Consider the following 10,160-nt stretch of genomic DNA (forward strand, 5'->3'; position numbering starts at 1 on the left):
TTCTATACATACAAAATCTTAAAGAATCCACAAGAAAGCTTCTAGAGTTAATAGAGGAATTTAATAAAGTTGCAGGGTACAAAGTCAATAAAAATCAGTTGTGTTTCTATACACCAGCACTGATAAATCTGAAAGGGGAATTAGGAAAAAAAATTCCATTTAAAATAGCACCTAAGAGAAAAAACTAAAAAAATAAAATAAAAACCAAACCCCTCACCATGGAGTTGATCCCAATTCATAGTGAGCCAATGGGATGCAGCAGAACTGCCCAACAGGGCTTCCAAGGCTGTAAATCTTTACGGAAGCAGACTGCCACATCTTTCTTTCGTGGAGCAACTGGTGGGTTCAAACTGCTGACCTTTTGGTTAGCAGCTGAGCACTTAACCACTGTGCCACCAGGGCCCCTTTTGAGAAAAAAAATACCTAGGAATAAATTTAACCAGGGATATGAAAGATTCACACAATGAATACTATAAAACTGATGAAAGAGATTAAAGAAGACTTAAATTAATGGAAAGATGCTCCATTTTCATGGAAGACTTAATATTGTTAAGATGTCAATACTATACAAAGTGATCTATAGACTCATTGCAGTCCCAATCAAAATTCCAACAGCTTTCTTTACAGATATGGAAAAACCAATCCTCAACTTTATACAGGAATGGCAAGAGGCCCTGAATAGCTAAAGCAATTCTGAAGAACAAAGTAGGAAGACTCACACTTTCTGATTTCAAAACATATCATATAGCTAGAATAATAATAACAGCCCACAGAGATCAATGGGATAGAATTGAGAGTCAAGATACAAACCTACACATCTATGGTCAACCAATTTTGAGAAGGGTGCTGAGTACATTCAATGCAGAAAGAAGAGTCTCTTTAATAAATCTGTTGTTGTTAGGTGCCCTTGAGTCGGTTCCAACTCACAGCGGCCCTATGTACCACAGAACGAAACACTGCCCAGTCCTGCACCATGCTTGCAATCGTTGTTATGCTTGAGTCCATTGTTGCAGCCACTGTGTCAATCCATCTGGTTGAGAGTCTTCCTCTTTTTTGCTGATCCTCTACTAAGCATGTTGTCCTTATCCAGGACTGATCCCTCCTGAAAATATGTCCAAAGTATGCAGGACTCAGTCTTGCCATCCTTCTTTCTAAGGAGCATTCTGGCTGTACTTCTTCCTTGACAGATTTGTTCGTTCTTTTGGCAGTTCATGGTATATTCAATATTCTTTGCCAACGCAATTCAAAGACATCAATTCTTCTTCAGTCTTCCTTATTCATTGTCCAGCTTTCACATGTCTACGATGCAACTGAAAATACCATGGCTTGGGTCAGGCGCACCTTAGTCCTCAAGGTGACATCTTTGCTTTCCAACATTTTAAAGAGGTCTTTTGCAGCAGATTTGCCCAGTGCAATTCATCTTTTGATTTCTTGACTGCTGCTTCCATGGCTGTTGATTGTGGATCCAAGTAAAATGAAATCCTTGACAACTTCAATCTTTTCTCCGTTTATCATGATGTTGCTTATAGGTCCAGTTGTGAGGATTTTTGTTTTCTTTATGTTGAGGTGTAACCCACACTGAAGGCTGTGGTTTTTGATCTTCATCAGTAAGTGCTTCAAGTCCTCTTCACTTTCAGCAAGCAAGGTTGTGTCATCTGCATAACGCAGGTTGTTAATGAGTCTTCCTCCAATCTGGATGCCCTGTTCTTCTTCATATAATCCAGGTTCTCGACTATTGGCTCAGCATACAGATTGAATACGTATGGTGAAAGAATACAACCCTGATGCACACCTATCCTGACATTAAACCACTCAGTATCACCTTGTTCTGTCCAAATGACTGCCTCTTGATCTATGTACAGGTTCATCATGAGCACAATTAAGTGTTCTGGAATTCCCATTCTTCACAATGTTATCCATAATTTGTTATTATCCACACAGCTGGATGCTTTTGCACAGTCAATAAAACACAGGTAAACATCCTGGTATTTTCTGCTTTCAGCCAGGATCCATCTGACATCAGCAATGATATTCCTGGTTCCATGTCCTCTTCTGAATCTGGCCTGAATTTCTGGCAGTTCCTGTCAATACACTGATGTAGCTGCTTTTGAATGACCTTCAGCAAAATTTTGCTTGCATGTGATATTAATGATATTGTTCACTAATTTCCATATTCGGTTGGGCCACCTTTCTGGGAATAGGCATAAATATCTCTTCCAGTGGGTTGGCTAGGTAGCTGTCTTCCATATTTATTGGCATAGACGAGTGAGTGCTTCCAGCTCTGCACCCATTTGTTGAAACATCTCAATTGATATTCTGTCAATTCCTGGAACCTTGTTTTTCGCCAATGCCTTCAGTGCAGCTTGGATTTCTTCCTTCAGTACCATCGGTTCCTGATCATATGTTACCTCCTGAAATGGCTGAACGTTGACCAACTCTTTTTGGTATAGTGACTCTGTGTATTCCTTCTATCTTCTTTTGATGCTTCCTGTGTCATTTAATATTTTCCCCACAGAATCCTTCCACATTGCAACTCAAGTCTTAAATTTTTTCTTCAGTTGTGTCAGCTTGAGAAATGCTGAGCATGTTCTCCGTTTTGGTTTTCTAACTCCAGCTCTTTGCACATGTTATTATAATACTTTACTTTGTCTTCTTGAGCCACCCTTTGAAATCTTCTGTTCAGTTCCTTTACTTCATCATTTCTTCCTTTTCCTTTAGCTGCTCGACATTCAAGGGCAAATTTCAGAGTCTCTTCTGACATCCATTTTGGTATTTTCTCTCTTTCCTGTCTTTTTAATGACCTCTTGTTTTCTTCATGTATGATGTCCTGGACGTCATCCCACAAGTCGTCTCGTCTTCGATCATTAGTGCTCAACGCATCAAATCTATTCTTGAGATGGTCTCTAAATTCAGGTGGGATATACTGAAGGTCATACTTTGCCTCTTGTGGACTTGTTCTATTTTCTTCAGTTTTACCTTGCACTTGCATATAAGCAATTGATGGTCAGTTCCACAATCGGTCCCTGGCCTTGTTCTGACTGGTGATACTGAGCTTTTCAATCTTCTCTTGCCAAGATATAGTCGATTTTATTCCTGTGTATTCCATCTGGTGAGGTCCATGTGTATAGTTGCCATTTATGTTGGTGAAAAAAGGTATTTGCAATGAAGAAGTCGTGGGTCTTGCAAAATTCTATCATGTGATCTACAGCATCGTTTCTATCACAAAGGCTGTATTTTCCAACTATTGATCCTTCTTTGTTTCCAACTTTCACATTCCAATCACCAGTAGTTATTAATGCATCCTGATTACATGTTTGATCAATTTCAGATTGTAGAAGCTGGTAAGAATCTTCAGTTTTTTCATCTTTGGCCTTAGTGGCTGCTGTGTAAATTTGAATAATAGTCCTATTAACAGGTCTTTCTTGTGGGTGTATTGATATTAACCTATCATTGACAGCGCTGTACTTCAGGATAGACCTTGAAACGTTTCTTTTGACAATGAATGCAACACCATTCCTCTTCAAGTTGTTATTCCCAGCATAGTAGACCATGTGATTGTGTGATTCAAAATGGCCAATACCAGTCCACTTCAACTCACTAATGTCTAGGATATTGATGTTTATGCCTTCCATTTCATTTTTGGTGATTTACAATTTTACTAGATTCATACTTCATACATTCCAGATCCCGACTGTTAATGGACCTTTGCAGCTGTTTCTTCTCATTTTGAGTCATGCCCCATCAGCAAATGAAGGTCCTGAAGTTTGACTCCATCCTCATCATTAAGGTTGACTCTAAGGAGTCAGCTCTTCCCCAGTTGCATTCTGAGTGCCTTCTAAACTGGGGGGCTCATCTTCCAGCACTATATCATACAATGTTCCACTGCTATTCATAAGGTTTTCACTGGCTAATTCTTTTCATAAGCAGACTTCCGGATCATTCTTCCTAGTCTGTCTTAGCCTGGAAGCTCAGCTGAAACCTGTTCACTATGGGTGACCCTGCTGGTATCTGAATACCAGTGGCATAGCTTCCTGCATCACAGCCACATGCAAGCCCCCACAGTACGACAAACTGACAGACACATGGGGGCTTCAATAAATAGTGTTGGGAAAATTGGATTTCCACATGCAGAAAAATGAAACCAGATCCATACCTCACATCATATACAAAAATTCAAAATGGATCAAGGAACTTAATGTGAAAAATACACAAAATTCTTAGAAGAATTTACAGGGGTAAGGCTGTTGGGCCTAACTCTTCAGAATGGATTATCTGATGTAATAAGAAATGCACAAACAGAAAAAGACAAAATAAGTGAGATCTCATAAAAATATAACACTTTTGTCCATCAAAAGACTTTATGAAAAAAGTGAAAAGACAAGCTACTGACTGGGAGAATATCTTTGGAAACCGTATATCCGATAAAAATCTAATAACCAAAATATATATAAAACTTCAATAACTTAATAAAAAGCTAAATGACTCAATCATAAAATGGACAAAGACTTGAATGGACATTTCACAAAAAAGGACATTCAAATGGCCAACAAACACATGAAAAGATGCCCAACAATATTAGTGATCAGACAGATGCAAATCAAAACCACAATGACATCATTTTACTCACTAGGATGGCATATATATGTATATACGCATATGTACACACAAACACACACATACACACACCATCAGATAACACGCTGGTGAGCATGTGGGGAAAATGGAGTCCTTATTCATTGATGGAGACAATGCAAAATGGTACAGCCATTGTGGAAAAGAGTGTGGCAGTTCTTCCAAAAAATAAAAATAGAACTACCATATGACCCAGCCATTCCATTCATAGGTATTTACCCAAAAGACTTTAAAGCAGAGACTCAGAGATTTGTACACCAATGTTCATTGCAGCACTATTCACAATAGCTGAGAGGTGGAAACAACCTAAATGCCCAACAACAGATGAGTGGATAAACAAAATGTGGTACATACACACAGTGGAATAGTACACAACAATAAAAAAAGAAATGAAGTCCTCATGCATGCTACAACATGGATAAAGCTTGAAGACATTACGCTGAGTGAAGTAAGTCAATCGCAAAAGAATATTGTATGACCTTACATAAAACAATAACAGGCAAATGTACAGAGACCAACATTTATGACTGGTTACCAGGGGCGTGGGGGTGGGGTGGAGGTTATTGCTTATGGAGCACTTAATTTTTGTTGACGGTGATGGAAAATTCACATTGATTAAGGGTAATGGTTGTGCAGCTGATTAATGAAATTGATGTCAATAGGTTGTACACTTGTAAAAAGTTGAATTGGCACATGTGATATTATAGCAGCTGCTGAGGCTGCTTATATACAACCAACCACCTTATGGGACTTGGTTTCTTGATTTGGTGGTTTAGAGTCATGGTTTCATGGGACACCCCAGTTAACTGGTCTAATTTCATACTCAGTGATTCTGCTCTACCTCCTAGTTGATTGCATAGTGCCTGGGACCTCAAAAGCTTCCAAGTGACCACCCAAGGTACAATTGGTCTCTACTTGCCTAAAGCATCAGAGGAAGGACAATAAGATAACATGTTGGTGAGCATGTGGGGGAAATTGGAGTCCTTATTCACTGATGGAAGGAAGTAGAAGGAAATGGAATGCATTGCAATTGCCTCCATGAACAACTGCTTCCTTTGCCATGAGACCAGAACTGGGTGATTCCTGATTACCATTATTGAACGTTTTGATAGAAGATTCTATAGAAGAATCTTGATCAAAAGGGGGAAAATGAAGAAAAAATTCTCATGGAATCCATTCACACTTTCTGGAGTCACTGAGGCTGGATGGCCCCCCGAAACTATTGCCTTGTGTTCACATTAAACCAAAAATATCCCCTGAAGACTTTTTTTTTTTCATCCATCCATTAGTTTTATTTAAGAAAAAATTATTGTGGTAATATATGACCAAACTTTTGCCAATTCAACAATTTTTGCATGTACATTTCAGTGACACCCTTATTCTCCTTTCTATCCCACCTCTGCTCTTTTCCTCCAAGGCTCATCACAATTTTTTGTTGCTTTTTTATTGTGCTTTAGGTGAAAGTTTACGGCTTAATTTCTCACACAAAAATTTATACACATATTGTTATGTGGCCTAGTTGCAACCCCTATAATGTGACAGCACACCCCTCACCTTTCCACACTGGGTTTCCTGTGTCCATTCACCCAGCTCCTATCCCTTTCTGCCTTCTGGACAGGAGCTGCCCTTTTAGTCTCATGTATCCGCTTGAAAGAGGCACTCTCTTCATGAGTATTATGTTTAATAGTGCAGCCTAAACTTTGAAGAGTTGGCTTCAGGGATGGTTTTACTTCTGGATTAACAGAGACCCCGGGGGCCATGTCTTCTGAGGTTCCTCTGTCTCAGACCATTAAGTCTGGTCTTTTTATGTGGATTTGAATTCCCACTTCTCTCCTGTTCTCTCAGGGACTCTCTGTTGTGTTCCCTATCAGGATGGTCATTGGTGGCAGCCAGGCACCATCTAGTTCTTCTGGTTGCAGGCTGATGGAGTCTCTTGTTTATGTGGCCTTTTTGTCTCCTGGGCTAACATTTTCCTTGTGTCTTTGGTGTTGTTCATTCTCCTTTGCTCCAGGTGGGTTGGGACCAATTAAAAGCTAGCTAGCTTTTAAGACCCCAGCTGCCACTCACCAAAGTCAGATGCAGAATATTTTCTTAATAAACTCTGTTATGCCAATTGACCAAGATGTCCCCCAAAACCATGATCCTGAGACCCCTGCCCTGCTACTCTGTCCCTAGAAGTGTTTAGTTGTGTTCAGGAAACCTTAGTTTTTGGTTTAGTCCAGTTGTGCTGTCTTCTCCTATATTGTGTGTTGTCCTTCCCGTCATCTAATTCTTGTCTACTATCTAGTTAATGAATTTCCCTCTCCCTTCCTCCCCACCACTGTAAACATCAAAGAACATTTTCTTCCGTGTTTAAGCCTTTGCCTGAGTTCTTATAATAGTGGTCTCATATGGTTATTTGTCCTTTTGAGACTAATTTCAATCAGCATAATGCCTTCCAGATTCATCCAGATGTCTCTCAGATTTGCCATTGTTCTTTATTGTTGCATAGTATTCCATTGTGTGAATAAACCATAATTTATCCATTCATCTATTAATGGGCACCTAGGTTGTTTTCACCTTTTTGCTATTGTGAATAGTGCTGCAATGAACATGGGTGTGCATGTATCATTAGTGTGATGGCTTATTTCTATAGGATATATTCCAACGAGTAGGACTGCTGGATCATATGGTACTTCTATTTCTAGCATTTAAAGGAAATACCAAATCGATTTCCAAAGTGTATCATTTTACATTCCCACCAGCAGTGTATAAATGTTCCAGTCTCTCCACAACCTCTCCACCATTTGAGTGTGCGTGTGTTTTTGATTAATGCTAGCTTTGTTGGGGTGAGATTGTATCTCATTGTGGTTTTGATTTGCATTTCTCTCATGACTAAGGATCATGAGCATTTCCTCATGTATCTGTTAGCCTCCTGAATGTCTGCTTTGGTGAAGTGCCTGTTCATATTCTTTGCCCATTTTTTAATTGGGTTATTTGTCTTTTCGTTGTTGAGGTTTTGCAGTATCTTGTAGATTTTAGAGATTAAACCCTGATGGGAAATGTCATAGCTAAAAACTTTTTCCCAGTCTGTAGGTAATCTTTTTACTCTTTCGGTGAAGTCTTCGGATGAGCGTGTTTAATTTTTAGGAGCTCCCGGTTATCTAGTTTCTCTTCTGGTTTTGTGCAGTTAGTTATGTTGTGTATTCTGTTCCTGCCATGTATTAGGACTCCTAGAATTGTCCCTGTTTTTTCTTCAATGATCTGTATTGTGTTAGATTTTGTATTTAGGTCTGATCCACTTTGGATTAGTTTTTGTGCATGGTGTGAGGTATGGGTCTTATTTCATTTTTTTTTTTTGCAGATGGATATCCAGTTATGCCAGCACCATTTGTTAAAGAGACTGTCTTTTCCCCAGTTAACGGACTTTGGGCCTTTGTCAAATATCAGTTGCTCATAGGTGAATGAATTTATGTCTGGATTCTCAATTCTGTTCCATTGGCCTATGTATCTGTTGTTGTACCAGTACCAGGCTGTTCTACCGTGGCTGTGTAATAGGTTCTAAAATCAGGTAGCGTGAGGCCTCCCACTTTCTTCTTCTTCAGTAATACTTTACTTATCTGGGTCTCTTCCCCTTCCATATGAAGTTGGTGGTTTCTCCATATTGTTAAAAAATGTCATTGGAATTTGGATCCAGATTATCTGTAGACTGCTTTGGGTGTAACTGACATTTTCATAATGTTGAGTCTTTCTATCCATGAACACGGTATGTTTCTCCACTTAAGTAGGTCTCTTTTGATTTCCTGCAGTAATGTCTTGTAGTTGTCTTCATATAGGTCTTTTACGTCCCTGGCTACATTTATTCCTGAGCATTTTAACTTCTTGGGGGCTATTGTATACGGATTGATTTGGTGATTTCCTCTTCGAAGTTCTTTTTGGTGCAGAGGAATCCAAATGACTTTTGTATGTTTATCTTGTATCCTGATATTTTGCTGAAATCTTCTATTAGTTCCAGTAGTTTTCTTTGGGGTTTTCTGTGTATAAGATCATATCATCTGCAAATAGGGATACTTCTTCCTTACCAATTTGCATGCCCTTTATTTCTTTTTCTAGCCTAACTACTCTAGTTACAACCTCCAGCATTGTTGAAAAAGAGTGGTGATAAAGGGCATCCTTGTCTGGTTCCTGTTCTCAAGGGGAATGCTTTCAGATGCTCGCCATTTGGCTGATATTGGCTGTTGGTTTTTTGTATAAATGTCCTTTATTATGTTGAGGAATTTGCCTTCTATTCCTATTTTGCTGTTTTTATCATGAATGGGTGTTGGACTTTGTCAAACACCTTTTCTACATCAATTGATAATGTCACGTGGTTATCTTTTGTTTTATTTATGTGATGGATTACACTGATTGTTTTTCTAATGTTGAACCATCCCTGCATGCCTGGTATAAATCCCACTTGGTCATTGTGAATTATTTTTTTCACATGTTATTGAATTCTACTGGCTAGAATTTTGTCGAGGATTTTTGCATCTATGTTCATGAGGGATATTGGTCTGTAATTTTCTTTTTTTGTGGTGTCTTTCCCTGGTTTTGGTATCAGGGTTATGCTGGCTTCATAGAATCAGTTCAGGAGTATTCCATCCTTTTCTATGCTCTGAAATACCTTTAGTGGTAGTGACGTTAGCTCTTCTTTGAAAGTTTGGTAGAATTCTCTAGTGAAGCCGTCAGGGCCAGGGCTTTTTTCTTTTTTTCTGGTGGGGGGGAGTTTTTAAATTACTTCTTCAATCTCTTCTTTTGTTTATTTAGTTGTTCTACCTGTTCGTGTTAGTTTAGGTAGGGAGTGTGTTTCAGAGTAGAACTGCTACATACAGTTTCCAGGGAGTGCCTGATGGATTTGACCTGCTGACCTTTTGGTTAGCAGCCATAGCTCTCAACCACTACACCACCAGAGTTTTCTAGTATTCCATTAGGAGTCTTTTAATTTCATTTGGATCTGTTGTGATATTGCCTACCTCATTTCTTATTTGCATTATTTGCTTCCTCTCCTTTCGTCAATTTGGCCAATGGTTGATTTTGCCAAACTTTTCAAAGAACCAGCTTTTGGTCTTGTTAACTCAATTATTTTTCTGTTCTCTATTTCATTTATTTCTGCTCTAATTTTTATTATTTGCTTTCTTCTGCTGCTATTTATCCAAGCTGTATGGTTAATGCTTTGATTTTGGCCCTGTCTTCTGTTTGGATTGTGCATTTATTGCTATAAATTGACCTCTGAGCACTGCTTTTGCTGTGTCCCAAAGGTTCTGGTAGGATGTGTTTTCATTCTCATTTCATCCTAAATTTATTCTGTCCTTGATTTCTTCTGTAACCTAGTAGTTTCTGAGCAAGGTATTGTTCAGTTTCCATGTATTTGATTTTTTTCCCTTGGTTTTTCTGTTACTGATTTCTACTTTTATGGTCAGAAAAGATGCTTGGGAATTTTCTGATGTTTTAGGCTTGCTTTGTGGCCTGTGTCTATCCCGGAGAATGTTCCATGTGTGTTGGAAAAAAAG

Source organism: Elephas maximus, chromosome 1 (assembly GCF_024166365.1).
Source record: "Elephas maximus indicus isolate mEleMax1 chromosome 1, mEleMax1 primary haplotype, whole genome shotgun sequence".
Taxonomy (NCBI): domain Eukaryota; kingdom Metazoa; phylum Chordata; class Mammalia; order Proboscidea; family Elephantidae; genus Elephas; species Elephas maximus.